Source organism: Coturnix japonica, chromosome 1, assembly GCF_001577835.2.
Source record: "Coturnix japonica isolate 7356 chromosome 1, Coturnix japonica 2.1, whole genome shotgun sequence".
NCBI lineage: Eukaryota > Metazoa > Chordata > Aves > Galliformes > Phasianidae > Coturnix > Coturnix japonica.
In genome coordinates, this window is record NC_029516.1 from 2,051,175 (window position 1) to 2,066,226 (window position 15,052).

At 49.5% G+C, this 15,052-nt stretch overlaps 1 protein-coding gene and 1 long non-coding RNA gene across 4 annotated transcripts in view; one reads left to right on the forward strand and one right to left on the reverse strand.

Moving 5' to 3' along the window:
• The first annotated feature begins 838 nt into the window (after positions 1-838).
• PLXNA4 (plexin A4) overlaps positions 839-15,052 on the forward strand; it is a 397,375-nt gene continuing 383,161 nt past the window's right edge. The window contains exon 1 of one of the 3 annotated variants that reach the window (XM_032449091.1): positions 839-980. The gene's annotated coding sequence lies outside the window, so the exon portion shown is untranslated. Of the gene's footprint in view, positions 981-2,183; positions 2,470-3,135; positions 3,609-15,052 lie in introns of those variants that run through there. The other 2 variants (XM_015861239.2, XM_032449104.1) reach the window with 2 other exon arrangements.
• Positions 1,295-2,955, reverse strand: LOC107313278. The gene is made up of 2 exons (XR_001554912.2): positions 2,856-2,955; positions 1,295-1,633 (listed from the first exon to the last, which is right to left on the reverse strand). It is a non-coding gene; the product is annotated as an uncharacterized LOC107313278 (long non-coding RNA).

Sequence of the window (15,052 nt, forward strand, 5' to 3'; positions counted from 1 at the left end):
CTGTGTTATTACTCTTCAGGCTTCGCATAGCATTCATTTCTCTGAATGAAAACAAATGACTCCTTGCAAGAGGCAGGAGATAAAGAATAATAAATACATTTTATGCACCACCTTTAAAAAGGGGTGGTGGGGGGGGAAAGACACTGAATCCCCATCCATCCATCCATCCATCCATCCATCCATCCATCCATCCATCAGGAAATGTAAACCAGGGCTCAGGGAAAACACACACACACACAGGCACACGGGGAGATAAAACTTAGTTTAAAGGAAAACATGGTCTTGCTTAAAAATAAATACCTCAGAGGATGCAAATAGACACCCCCAGCCCCCGTGTCTGCTGGCTTAAATTTAAGATAATTAAAAATACAAAGCATGGATTAGCCTTTATTTCCTGTCAGTGGTGCAGGCTGTGGGGAGGAGGGGGATCCTGGTGCTGTTCTATGTACTTCCAAGAGAGTGGGAATTGCTTGGACACTCTTCGACATCCCTGGGTGCTGCTGGGAGGATGGGGGGCAGCAGCAGGAGCATCCCCTCCCCCCTAATGTATCCCAGTGTGAGCATAGCCAACACTCTTCAAGCAGAGTTCTCCCCACTGGATCCCTTTGATCCCAGCCCAACATCCTGCAAGCAGAGATCTCCCACTTAGGTCCCTTTACCCACCCTATCCCCTGCCCATCCTCTCGGTGTTTCACTATAGGCCCCAAAGCTCTGCAAGCAGAGATCTCCCTGTTGGGTTCCTTTGCTCCCATCCCTCCCTGCCTGCCCTCGTGGCTTCTGGGCTCTGCGGGGAGGCAGCCCTGTTGCTGTGCTATAGCAACACCTTGAGAGCATCACTTCCCTTGGCGCTTGCTGCTCTCTCTGCTTTCTGAGAGCCCTGATATTATTTGCAGAGTGGATTTTGGGTGTTGAGCTCAGCGAGCGGGGATCCGCTCCATGGGTCAGCCTGGTCAGCAACACCAGGATGCAAAACTCCAAAGGTAAGACATAACAGCTATCAAAAAAACACTCTTATTCCTGCAGCTGCCAGGAATTGAATGAAGACCCGGAGAGCAGAGCAGCTCTCAGCCTCTCTTTAGGATTATTGCTCACCCAAGCTGAGAAGTTGATCTTCCTCTGAGCCTCCCTATGCCCGCACTGAGCATTTTGTCCTGGCCAGAAGAAAGCAGCAGTACTCGGGGTGGGGAGGGAAGGGAAAGGCAGATGCCAACCATAGCAGCGATGCCGGGGAGGGTTTTTCTTGGGGGGTGGAGGAGTCACAGAGATGCGTTTGATTCCCTACGTTATCTGTCTATTTATTTATTTATCTATTGGGGGGAGGACGGGGGGGAAAGGAGGGTGGGTAGCCACATTTCCCAATTAGCCCAATCAGGCTGGAGATCCTAGGTGTCAGTAGTGAGTAGGAGTGAGGGAAGGCACCGGGAGAAATCAAGGCAGCCCGAGTGCTGCCGTGGGAGAGCGGCGGCGGCAGCGCTCGCAGCCCCATCCCCGTCTTCATCCCCGTCCCCTGTAAACTTCGGGACGATGCAAAGCGGCTTCAGATCCCGATTCTCCAAGGGAGAGGGTCGGTTTCGCTTTCTCTCCTCTCCCAGAGGTGGGTGGGCTCGGTGAAAGGAGGAGCGAGCGGCCACAGCTAAGGGGAAAAAAAAAAGAATAAAAAAGAAATATATATATGTAGAGAGAGAGAGAGAAGAATAATAGAAAGGGGTTTTTAAACATGATTGTTATCCATCCCCGTGCTGGCGTTGCCTCCCTTCCACACCTCTCCGGCTTCGTTATTATTATCATTAATATATATGTATATATACACTATTTTTTTTTTTTCGGAAGAGGGGTGTGTGTGTGTGTGCGGCTGTTTGCAAAAGAGCCTCGGGTGTCAAAGCCCGCTCCTCAGCCACCATTGGAGAGGAGGAGGGCTGGGGAGGGAGGAAGGGCTGGCGAGACAGCCGCAGTGCGAGCCCTCCCCGGCGGGCGGACAGCGGTGCGGCGGCCGCGGAGCGCGGAGCGGAGCCGGGTATGGCCCCGTAGCGCATCCCCCGCCCGCTCTGCTCGGCTGCTCGTCCTCCTCCCCCCTTCCTCCCCCCCCTCGCTGATTTAAAGGCTGGAGGAGGAGGAGGGAGGGGGTGATTTGGGGAAGAGAAGGAGGGTGTAGTGTAGAGGGGGGGGCTGGGGGGGAGTGAAAACTGGAGCTGTTTCCCCCCCCCCCCTCGCTTCTCTGGCGAGCCAGACGCGGTTTGCCCAGTGCAGAGAGAGGGGCTCCTCCGTGTTCCGCCTCCGTGGAGTATTTGGGATTGGAGAGAGACACACGCACACACACACACACACACACACACACACACAGAGACCATCTGCAGTGTCAATGCGGCGCCTGCTCTGAAGACTGAAGTGGGGGGAAAGGAGAGGGAAAAAGAATAATATATATATTTATATATAAAAACCCACCCAAAAGCAAGCGAGGAGCTTTCCCAGGTAAGGAACCTCCCGCCCTGCTCGGGCAGCGGGGACCGGAGGGGAGGATGCCCGGGAGGGGCTGCAGCGGTACCTGCCCTATGCACCTGGAACGGCTGAGGGGGGGCTCGGGGGGAGAACCCACCGCCTCTCCCCACCCATAGAGCTGTGGGAAGGGGGTCAGGGCCGGCGGGCAGGGACCCCCCGCAAGCAGCGGGGCTGAGTCAGGGGCTGCTGGGCACGGCCCCTCCGGAATGAGAAAGACGCTGGGGGGGGTCGCGGCGGGGAGCCCCCCGGATCCTCCATCCTCCGCACCCTCAGAGCGAAGGGAACGCGTTGCCCGATGTTCCCCCCTCCTCACTCCCCCACCCCCCCGCCCCGCCTGCACCCCCCTCCTGCCTCCACACCCGCATCCTCGGTGGTTTTTCTCCTTTCGCACAAAGCTCAACTTTTCTCCCCGATGGAAGGAGCTCCGGCGTCGCAGCTCCTGGCTACTCCCGGCAGCGGTTTTCCTACTACCGGGGTGGGGGGGGGTGTTATTTCCCTCCCACTGTGCCCCATTGCCTCCTCCGGGCTGAAGGCATTTGCAAACTTTTCCCGATGAGGCTGCAGCTGGAGGCTGAGCCCTTTTCCCAGGGATGATCGGAGCCTCCCGGGTGACCGATAGGGACAGGGGCCACCCCCGGTGGGGAACACCTGAGCGAGAAGGGGGTGACCCCCATCATTTTCCTTCCTGCGAGGTGCTGGGGAGTTTGGCTGCCGAAATCCCGGCTGCGGAATCGGTGCTGATAAACCCTCCCCTCCCTCGGTGCGTGTGTGTGTGTGTGTGTGCTGCAACCGAAACCTGCGTATTGATGCTCTCCGTTTATCAGACATATGCCCCTAAATGATGTAGACAAGGAGAAGTGATCTAAACACCGAGCTGCACATGGTTTTGGTGGAAATATAATACTCCGGCAGCAGATGAGTTCCTCCCAGATAAACAAACCCACTTGCTCAACCCCAGCAGTGCTAAGTGCTGTTTGGGTTTGGAGCGGCTGCGTGTTGCTGCTCCATCCCCAGCCCAGAGGAAACCCTCCTCCTGGGGCCCCATCTGCTCCTGGCTCTGGGTAGGGACTCAGCCTTCACCACGGTGGATTTGCCTTCGTGGAAGTGACCAGGTTGGGAAGCTCGCGGCCGCGCTCCTCTCCCTGTAAACTTCCAACCCACGTCTTCTCTGCTTCGCCCTCCAGCCGTGCCAGGCAGCTCGCTGGAAACACACCTGATTTTTCATGGCTTCCTTCCGACATCGGGATGCGAGGTTTTGGGAAGGGCGTGGATGCGAGTGTCCAGGGGAGAGTGATGGAAGGAGGGAGGTTTGGACCTGGGCTGCCGGGGATGCTCCTATTCCAGGGGAACAATGGTGTAAAGGGATTTTTTTTTGCAGCCTCCTGGAGTCTTATCTTGTGCGTGCACAAACATTTCAGAAGGCATAAAGCATGCTAACTTCTTTATCCGCCTTCTGCTTCACCTGGGTCTTAATTATAAGAGCCGCTTAAATCCGCGAGCGGGTGGGACTGCTGGTGCATGGGGTCTCTGTGATTTTAATTACAGCGTGTGCCTCCCGTTGTGAGATTAGGTGCTTCCTCCTCCCGGCTGAGCCACTGCCTTAAGGTTTGAGGGATGAGAGCCGCGCTTTAAGCGTGTGTTTGTTTGTTTGTGAGTGGGACCCTTTGCCGGAGCCAGGCTTCAAGCAGAGCAACAGATGTGTGTCTGCTTTCAGTGCGCAACCAGGTTACAACACGCAACCCCATCACGAAAGTCAGGGATTTTCTTCCCTCCCCTGCCCAGACCCATCCTCCGTGGGGGTGTCTCCTTTTCTGGAGGACCACTCCGAGCCTTTTCCTTCCCATCCCCTCTTCCATGCGTGGCGCCCGGCGATCTCGATACGATGCAAAATAGATGACAGCTGCATGATCTAAGCGTTGTTTATATCCAAGACGGGTGTTTTAGAATACAGCCTGATGATCAATCACAGTGCTGTTGGGAAGCTTTCGCTTGATGATCGTAGCTGCCTGGTAGCCGCTGAAGGCTGCCGTTAAATCAGTGAGCCTGGCCAGCGGAGGGCTGAGTGCTAGCGTGAATCCTAAGAGAGATGCTGAACTTCTCCACTGGGAGAGGAAATATCCAAGCTTTTACCTGCCAGCCTGCCTTGCTGTGCTCGCAGTGCTAGACAGCCCCGTGGATGCGGCACTGCAAAGCCAGGGAGGCAGCAGTTTCAGCAGGCAGATCCCGGGGGGCAGCAGGAAGGCAGAGAGGAGGAGGGATGCTGGAGCCCCTTTTGTACTGCCTTTCTCCTTTTCCTGAATTGCTTTGTCTCCTGATTTCCTTCATGCAATGCAGCGCAACCTGCTTCCTTCGCGGAGCGCTGAGCTTTGATTTGAGCGCTTGTGAGCCCGAGGATGAAAAGCTTTGCAAGATCTTAGGATGCTCGGGTGTATTGAGGGTTAACACTGCATAGGAATTAATTTCTTATTTGGAAGGGAACTCTGAAAATCTTCCTAAAAAGCAGAGAATGATGCTGGCACGGTGAGCTCGTGTTCTACTCACTAGCGCATAGGGATCCTGCACTGGGAGGATGTTAGAGGTAGAGCTTTTGAGTTTTGGAGCTAGCAGTGCCAAAGTTTGTGTCTTGGCATTGCATGTAGACATATTCAGGCACGATGACTTTTCTGTGATCATCTGATCCTGGAATCTCTGGGCTCTTCTTTATTTATTTGTCACAATACCCCTGTAAAGTGAAGTCTCCCATTGCTGATGGCAACATAAACCCAGTATTGCCAGTGAGTCTCCAAAGCTTCATGCCCTGCCCCTCCCCAGCTAAGAACACATGATTTGGGGGTGTTTGGATTGGTTCCCACTGTAAAACCCTCAAGCGTCTTGGTGCTTAAAAAAATAAGATAAAATAAAAGCCCTTTCTGCTTCCCACCAGAATTGAACAGAGGCTTCAGAGGGCTCTTTCTTACTCCTTCCTTATGGCTTGCAAGGCTCCCTTAATGGACATCAGCCCTTCCAGGCGCCCAAGGCTACGAGACTTCCCGTCTGCGCTGAGTCTGGGCAGCACTGCTGACTTACTGCAGGATGTTAGTGGTGGGTGTGCTTCCATGCATGGCTGTCATCAGACTGAAAAGCACTTTATATCCTTTAAGTTGGAATTCTCAAGAAGCTGACTTTAAACAAATAGGATCCTAACAACACAAAGCAGAAATACATACAAAAGGCTCTCCAGATATTTTTTTTCACTCATTTCTCTGCCATAAAAAAAAAAAGGGAAACTGAGGCACGGAGAGGCAGGAGGCTCCATCCAAGCGCCGTTTACTGGTAGGACTCCTCACTAACTACCATGAAATAGAGGCTGAGCCCCACACAGTCCTTGGGAGTGAGAGCAGTGAGTGATCTGCTGCCCTTGAGCCCATGCTTCAACAGCCAGAAATAGTGCATGGTCAGAACAAGACACTTTTAAGAGTGAAAGTTTTGCAGTTCAAATGACAGATAAATACTTAAAAATGAGAAAACCTTGGCCTGGGTGAGCACTCTGGCCACGGGGCAGCTGTGCTCCCATGAACTTTGGTTTCCATGTTTGAAATTATGTATAAAATGTTTTTAAGAACCCTTGGAAATAGAGCGATGTGAGATGTGTTGTGATGCTGACAGCCTGCATGGTGCTTTGCTGGAACTGGCATTCCTCTTTGAGGTGCTTTTTTTGATTCATCCCACTAGAACTGTCCGACTTTCTGTGTTTTTCATTGGTATGTGTTTGTTTTTTTCTGTGCTTGATCATATCTGGAGGAAGTTCTTTACTATGAGAGTGTTGAGGTGCTGGAATGGGCTGCCCAGAGAGGCTGTGGATGCCCCGTCTGTCCCTGGAGGTGTTCAAGGCCAGGTTGGATGGGGCCCTGGGCAGCCTGGGCTGTTATTAAATGTGGAGGTTGGCAGCCCTGCCTGCAGCAGTGGGGTTGGAGCTTCATGATCCTTGAGGTCCCTCCCAGCCCAAGCCATTTTATGGTTCTGTGATTCTATGATATCTCATAATACGCTACAGCAGATAAGGGTCTCCAAGACTGTGTTCTGCATCAGTGGGAGCCAGTGCAGTTCGTATCTGTCCTGTGACTTTGAATGGGTGTCGTTTGCCTTGGAAATCCAATGGCCATCTCATTTTGGATATCTCTAGAGTCACAGAATTATTCCAGCTGGAAAGGACCCTTAAAGGCCACCTAGTCCAACTCCCCTGCAATGAAAGGGTACAGCTAGATCAGGTTAAATGGGCATCCTTTAACTTGGAAATCCAATAGTCATCTAATTTAGACATTCATTGGCGTCAAGCTTGCTTTTCAACTCTGCTGAGCAGAGTTCCCATGGAAGAAGTCCAGTGCTCGGGACTGGAGAGCCTGAAGGCTTGAGCATGAGTTGGGCTGAAACCTCCATCCCCACTGTGGTGCGTATCAACAAGTAGCTTTCTACTTGTTCTTTCTACTTCTTCTGGAGGTTGGACTAGATGATCTTACTGGTCTTTCCCAACCTTAATGATTCCATGATTTCTGTAGAAAGAGAGAGCTCATCTGCAAACTCTGCAACCTGCTTTAACTCCAGGCCATGCTGCCAACAAGTGTGTTTTAAATCCCACATGCCATGTAAACTGAAATCCCGACTCCAGAAACAGAAGACTGATTTTCTTTCGCATAGAAATTAAAGAAAACCACAGCTGAGTGAGGCAGGATCTGCACTGGTGGCCCAGAAGGGAGACCTCATGTTGCCATCTCTCCCAGCTTTCACATCTGACCTGCAAATTCCTTCCACCTGCCTTATCCCTACACGACTGTTCTGCCGGGGCTTCCCCAACAAACCATTAGCTATAAATTTACAGGAGCTGACTGGCACTTGAATCTCCCTTGTCCTTCTGACAGCGTGAATGTGTGGATCTGATGCAGATAATATGGGATAGGTTTCCATTACAGTTATTTGCATGATGTATACTCATACATTTCCCCTTCTTCAGAGGTTGTGCAGAGGGACAGGGGAATAAATCTTGACGCTTGGTGAACTCTCACAGCCAATACTGCATCAAATGCATGTAAATGAATCATAAAATGGTTTGAGCTGGAAGGGGACTTTACAGGTCCCCTAGTCCAACTCCCCATCACTGAACAGGGACACACACAGCTCAGTCAGGTTTCCCTAACCCACCTGTTGGCTCACCTTCAGCATAAAACATTTCATAAGGGAGGAAAGATGAGGGTGGTGGAGTTGTTTTTGTCTCATTATTGTTTTCCTTTGGAATCATGAAGCGATGCTGGACTTGGAAACTGCCTGTAATGCTTGTGATTTATTTACTTGTTGTTGCGTCTGAAGTGAGGAATGCTTGCTGGCCACCAGCAGCCCCTTGGTGCTCATTCATGAAGAGCTGCACTGCTGAGCGTCTCCACACTAAACTGTTTGGTGACTGAGTGTAGAGTTATAGGAATCGAAGCGACGAATTAGCAGTAAATCAAACCCTGGATGGCTCCGTACCCGACTGCAGCGAGACTTAAATTAAAAGTATCTTGCCAAGATGAAGTGCTTCTAAGTCAAGCACTGGAGTTGTATCAATCTGGGCTTGGGCACTGAGAGCCGAGCCCTTTGAATCAGGAACCATGATGAGCCCATGTATTGATCCCCAGCTGAACGGGGAAATTGCCACTTCATTTCTTCTATCAGCTCTTCCCTCATTTCCTTCCCTCTTTTTCCCCTCCTTGAAAAAAAAGATGGGAAGCTGGGAAAAGAATTGCAGATTCATTGTGCACATGTGGCCCCGTTTGGCTGGGTTAGAGCATATTTGATTGTGAAATGGGATTTATTTGTTGTTGTGTTGTTTGTTTGCTTTGTTTTTTTTTGTGACTGGGGATTTGTCCGTAATGTAGTGCTGGAAATAAAACTCATTTAGAGACTAAGGAGGTGTATCCTGTTACAATTGCTTATTGATGGAATAGCAAGTACTTGGTGTGTAATGCAGCTTTGTTTTACTTTATGAAAACTTATTCTGGGCTGTCAGAGGGGGACTTTAATTTGTGAGAGGGAGACTTTGATTTGCCAAAGGGAGACTCTGATCTACCAGAGAGCTGCTCTGTGATCCCCATCCTTCAGGTCTTTTATTCCCTACCTATCAAGTGTGGGCACCCTGGTCTTGTAGTAGTGACTGCCAAACATCTCACAATTGTTTGCTCTAATTCTCTTTACAAATGACTCATGTTTGGTCAATGAGATGATAAAACCAGGCAGGTTCTGATGGGGAACTTCCTAGCCTAAGAAACAGCCTTGTGTACACAGCCAATAGCCACCAAGGTCTGTCCCGGGCTGATGTCCCCTTCTGCTGCTGACTTTTGGGAAGAGGCTTTTGGAGGTGGCATTGGGCTGCTCTAGGGTGGGGGAAAAGAAGAGAGAGGAAGTAAACTGGGAGCACAGCCACGATGGTAGCATGGCTACTCAAAGGCTTCTCCATAGATTTTCTTTGTTGGGTAATCTAGGGGATAAAAAGGCAAATTACAGTGAGTAGGTCTGCATGACTTATTAGCTTTAAAGAAAATGACTTTCTGGACAGTTTTGGGAAGCCTGTTCTGTTCTTTCAGGTTTCGGTACACATTTCCAATCCTTGCTAAAAGCAGAGCAATGACGTGGAGCATTGTCAGATGTTAACCTGACATGCACGTGTGTCCAGGTGGGGTATTCGCATGGATAATTCCTCCTCTTTAACTGTGCAAGTACTCCAGGACATCTCCCCTTTTTGGCTGCCCTCTCTTCTCTGTGGTGTCCTCCTGAATGAATGTGGGGTTTGGCAGCACTTGGGGACAACCTGGAGGATGAGTTCAGGGTTTCCATCGTAGCTTGTCCACCTACTGAGCCACCCCCAGAGGGGCAAATGCCTCCGCACCCTGAAGAAGGCAGGATCAGCCCTGAGTCCTCCTCCTATGCTTAGCTGCTATGGTGATGAGTTGCTATAGAAACACATAGTTAGCATTATTATTTATTATTGAAAGGTGCTTCTTTTCATCTCTTAAAGGCAAGGTGGTGCCAGGAGGATCCCAGTGCTGGGTGTGAGGTGCTGCCCACCCCATCCACATAGGTTGGTGGGTTGTGTTTCCCCATGAGCCAGGCTGTAGCAGCCCAGTAGGCTGATCTGGTTAAACAAATCCCCCTGCATGTTCCCGTCACAGGTTCCTTCCTCCGTCAGATGCATCCTTTGGAGGGGGATTTGAGTGAAGCGTTTCATTATAATGAGCTTAGTTATTTCCCAACTAGTAATCGCATGTCGCCATTTGGTGCAACCGGTTTGCATTAAGTTCTGTAATAATATGCCTATTCATCCATCACAAATACTATATTCACAGGACCTTGTAGTGATTGCCTGGTAAATACCTTCCCTTATCTCTTTGCATACGCTGCTCCCTGTTGTTTGCTGAAGTCCCCCCCTCTCTGCAAACCCATCCTTCTGCTCTGGGAGGCAGGGAAGCTCCTCCAGCACTCTTGTCCTGGGCTCCTGCTCTGCCTGAGCCCTCCTGCAGCTGGGCACCTGGCCAGGCAGTGCAGGGCTATGCTGCTCCAGGGCTTTTTGCAGCTTGTGTGATGCCAAGCAGAGCAAATTGTGCTTCTCAACTATTGCTTTCTAGCTGTGAGTGGGACTCATCCTGCCTTGCGGTCTCCCTTTTTCTCCAAGTACAAGGATAGGAACAGGTATTTCCTGTAGGGTGGGTGCTGAGCAATGCTCCATTTGATTTCTGAAGCAGGGTGTTCTGCAGTGAGCCCCTTTTAGAGCTGTCTTCAGAAAAATCCATTGGTCTGGGAAGTGCACAGTGCAGGAGGGATGCAAAATTGTATTCACAGCTTCACCTCAAAGCTGGCAGCACTGCAGAGGTGGTTCTGCAGGGAAACCTTCTGTCCTTCACACCTCAGTAGCTCTGAGGATGCTGAATTGCTGCAGAAGAGTGGCTCGGTGGGGCCAGGAGGTGAATGGATTGGAGGATTGGAGAAATGTCCAGAGAAACTGGGAGCAGCGGCGCTGCTTTGCACCTCCACCCAGTGCAGGTGCAGTGTAGCATGCAGGTGGAGGGCAAAATGTGTGGCCAGCAGGCCCAACTATTCCTCTCCATCCAAAAAGGGGAAAAGGGGGGGAAAAAAAAGGATATAAAAAAAGCCCCAATAATATAGGTTTTCTAGATGTTGTTTACCAGGCCATTGATTGCTGCTGAAGATGCTGTGCAGCGGGATGAACTCCATGCAGGGTGGGAAGGATGCAGGAATGGCTGGACCAGTGCAGGATGCCTCAGGTGGGATGTGGGGAAATCTCTGCTGGTATTTGCAGGTTGGAGCCCCTGAATTCTCCCATATTTCTCCACTTTCCCCCTCCCCATCCTGCCAGGCTGGGACTGGGAAACATTCTTCCCAGCCTTTGAGGAAACAAAAGGAAGCTCTTTAAAGCACTCCTTCAAGCAGGAATAAAACACCTTCCTTTACAGGGCCTGTTTCATTGCTTGAAGTCAATCCCCTTGGGCTTTATATTTCCCTTCTTGGAAGCTGAGCTCCCTGCAGAGAAGAGAGAAAAACACCCAGGGTGCAGGAGCACAGCTTGGGGGCCTTCTTGTCAGGTGCAGCTTGGAGGTAGAGAGAGGAATGTAGGGGGGTCTAAATGCTGATTCCCACCCCTCTGCCAGAATCCCTGTCAATCCCATGGGCTTTCTGTACCTCTCAGATGGCTGGATGCACCCACAAGAAGCATGCAAGTGGAGGAAGGTGTGTTTTTGTTACCATGCTCTTTTCTTTGCAATTAATCATAGCACTAATAGGGACCTGTGCTAAAGGAAGGAGCCTGCCTGCAGCAAATACAAGACTTAGTTAGGGTCACCCATGTGGCAGTGGGATCAGACTGGTTATGATTTGCTTCTAACATTATTTTTTCTCCACCAGTTTTTTGGATTGGGTTATGGTATGATCCAAAGGTTGTCTTGATGCCATCTTGGATCCCATCAGTTATGAGACCATCAGGTTTCTCCCTGAACCCCAGCTGGAAGCATTTACTTTGGGTCCTGGACTTGGAGTATCTTTGCAGCCTTTTGGCTTACACTCCCTACCCAAGATTTTCACCATGGCCCAGAGAGAGCAGGAGGCACAGGGTATCCTTCGTGCTGCACCTCTCTGCCCAATGGAAGAGGGAAAAGGATGGGGAGGGAGGTAAGGTGCATATGGCAGGAGATGGACACGAGAAAGAACACCTTTCAGAACCACTGAGGAAGCTTTTCTTCCTCCTTTATAGTGGAGATTCTGTCCTTGCCTGCCTCAGCAAGTCAGGCAGCTCAAAGGGACGCCAAGGAATGAAAGTAATGACTTCCAGTACAAATCTCTCTCTACATAATGTCTCAAATAAAACAGGAAAAGGAAATGGCAAGCGGGCATAATTAGGAAAGTATTACCCATTAAGGAGGGGGAAGGAGCTATCAAGTCGATTTCCTTCTTATTTTACATGCCTGATGTTTCCGCCTCTCCAGGAGGCAGTGTGTGAAGTAGGTCTCTCCTTAGCTTGGAGAAGTAAATAATCAGAACACGATGAGATGCAAAGCTCTTCCCAAAGCTTTCCAAATCTGGGCTAAAGTGAGGTTTTTTAGCATCTATTCAAACCCAGCTGATCTTTCTAGCAACAATAAGACCTGGTAGGACTTGCTTCCCACATTCACCCAGGGGAGTCAAGGCACAGGATTTGCATCTTCTCAGTATGACCACCTCTATACTAATTTCTCTCTGTTTTTTCATATTCCACATGGAAACAGAGAGAACTCCTTGTTGTTTCCCAGTGTAAAACTGGGTGTTTGTAGTGTGAGCCCATGGGATACCCTGTACTGCATTGGGGTGCACAGTAGGGTTGAGTCACTGCATCACACTGCCAATTCTCTCTCCCATTTGCACTTGAAGCTGGAGTTCCTTTATCCTTTAAGTAGATCTGCACACATGCACATACACATAGCTGTGTCTTCCATATCTTCTAAATGTGCGTAAAAACGTGATCTTGGAAAAGGGACACGGCTTAGCGGGCATGATGGTGGCGATGGGTCAAAGATTGGACTACATGATCTTAATGATCTTTTTCAACATTTATGATTCTATGAGAAGCCTTTGTGTCTGGGAATGTGGCTTTCTGCGAGCTGGGTTTCTTCATTCAGGAGGTACAGATGCTGCTGGTGACAAAGAGGGTGCAGGATGGGGTTGTGCACCACTTCTCCTCCCTCCAAGGTGTTTGGCTGGAGCTTGGCCATGAGCACTCAAGCTGGGCAGCAGCAAGGTGCCATAGGCCTGGAGCGGATCCCAAGCAGATTGTAACTTGGTGACAATCTGCTTTCTCAGTGCTTGGTCTTGCACGCGCTGATGCTCCTGCAGACATCTCCATAACTCTGATTGGCTTATGCATGGGATGCATTGAGCCACATTTTCCCCCAAGAGCAGCTCCATGTGTCCATGCAAGATGCTCTCCTGCTGTACCTCCTCTCCTTTTGGCTATGTGTATGGGGAGGATAATGTTGAGGTTACTCATTACCTGCATGGGGATATATAAAAGCTACAGCATGCCATGTAGAGTTGTAATAGTGAGCTGGAAGAGAAACACACGGCCCTTCTGTGCAGCAGTTTCATTTGGTGGTTGCTTCCTCTGGCTCTCCCTCTTTGCTTCTCCTTCCTTATAAAATAAAGCAGAAACTGTTTTCTTTTATGATAAACAAGTGGTCTCCAAGTATTGTTTTGTTCTAGCCTGCTCCTCTACTGCTCTCTGCTGATGTGCAACTGCTACCTATCATGAGCCAGTTCCAAGGTCTCCGTGCACCTTGAAGCAGGAGCCTATCCTCAAACATGGACAGAATCACCCCTTTCTCAGCTCAGGGTTAAAAGGAGATGCATTTTGAACTCTAATAGGTTGTTGCTGAAGCAGTTGCTCAGCAGAAGGGACCCAAGCCTGCCTGCAGTGATGCTGCAATATTATGGGGAAGGTGGATGGAGAGGTGGGAAGTGGATGTATCAGCCTGCTGACGTGGAGGAAAGAATCGAATCTCTGCCCTATATCAAATACCGTGCTCAATTCCTGTGGGAATTGGTGAGGAGAAAGCTGACCTTCTCTCTTATTTATGAACTGAATCTCTCGTTTGCTTTGTTTTTGACTTTTTCCCCACTCCTGCTGCGGAAGGAGTGCAGTACTTCATTGGGGAGTTGAACTGGGTGACCTTTAATGGTCCCTTCCAACTCAAATGATTCTGTGATGGTTCTATGATGATTTCAAGGAAAAAAACATTTTCTTCATTTCTTTTTTTCTTTCATGTGGTTGCGTGTTCTTTAAAATGCTGGTTCAGATGAGCGAGCTTTCATCTCTTTAGCTTTTCTTGCTTTGCACACTAAAAGTTTGAGAATTACGAGTCAGTGTTTCCCTTACTTTTGCACACATCTGTTCTTCCTTCTAGCTGTCCTATCTCCAGCCTTTGCTGAAGACTTTTCTGCAGAACTTTTCCTGAATCATAGCATCATAGAATCACTAAGGTTAGAAAAGAGCACTAAAAGATCTCCACGTCCAACCATTGACCCATCCCCACCACGCCCACTAAACCACATCCCTCAGTGCCACATCTCCACTATTCTTGAAGACTTCGAAGGACGGTGACTCTGCCACCTCCCTGGGCAGCCTGTTTCAATGCTTCACCACTCTTTTGGAGAACAGATCTTTCCTAAGATCCAACCTGAACCTCCTCTGAGAGAGCTGATCAGGAGTATCTGAGCAGCAACACCTTCCAAGATTCCCAGGTCCTTTTTCTTCATGTTCTGCCTACAAAAAGCAAATTTTTGGAGGATCAAGAGCTCTCTGTTGCCTGCATGTAGGTCTCTTGGATATCTGAAACTGTTCTGCTGAAATTTGCAGTTGATTTTTGAAAGCTTTGGCCATTGCATTCAAGTGTGTGTACATGTGTGTGTCTGTGTGTGTGTATGTGTATACATATATATATATGTATGTATATAAATCTCTCTTCCCTCCTGTTTTCTTTCTCTGTCAGGAATCCAGCTGTGCAACATGTGGCACTTGTAGGACTTGGAAGGCAGGACGATCAAGCAAACACAGAGCTTTCAGGAGAAGAGATAAAATTCGAGACTAAATTCAAGACACGTAGACCCAGTGTGTTTTAGTTTAGTTTTAAAGCCCCACTGGTAGTGATGTGTGGGAGCTGTAGACAGAAAGCCAGGGAGAAAAGAAGGGTTCATTTGTCTTATTTCTTCCGTAGGAAAACCTCCGTTCTGAGGTCGTGGTGCTTCTCACAGTGTTAATCTGCATGGGTCCTACCAGGGAAACCACCTGTTGAGTGCTACCTTTTGTGCACAATTGGAAGACAGAGAAAATAGGGAATTTTTTTTTCACTAAATGAATGTTCTAGCTGCTAAAGTGCTACATTTGTGTGGGTGTATGGGATGCAGATGGCCATGGAGGAGAAAGTTCTCGTTATTAACAACCCAATGAATTCTGATAGCATCTTTTGCACCTGTGGATGTGGCACTTTTGATCCTGGCTCTTGGGTAT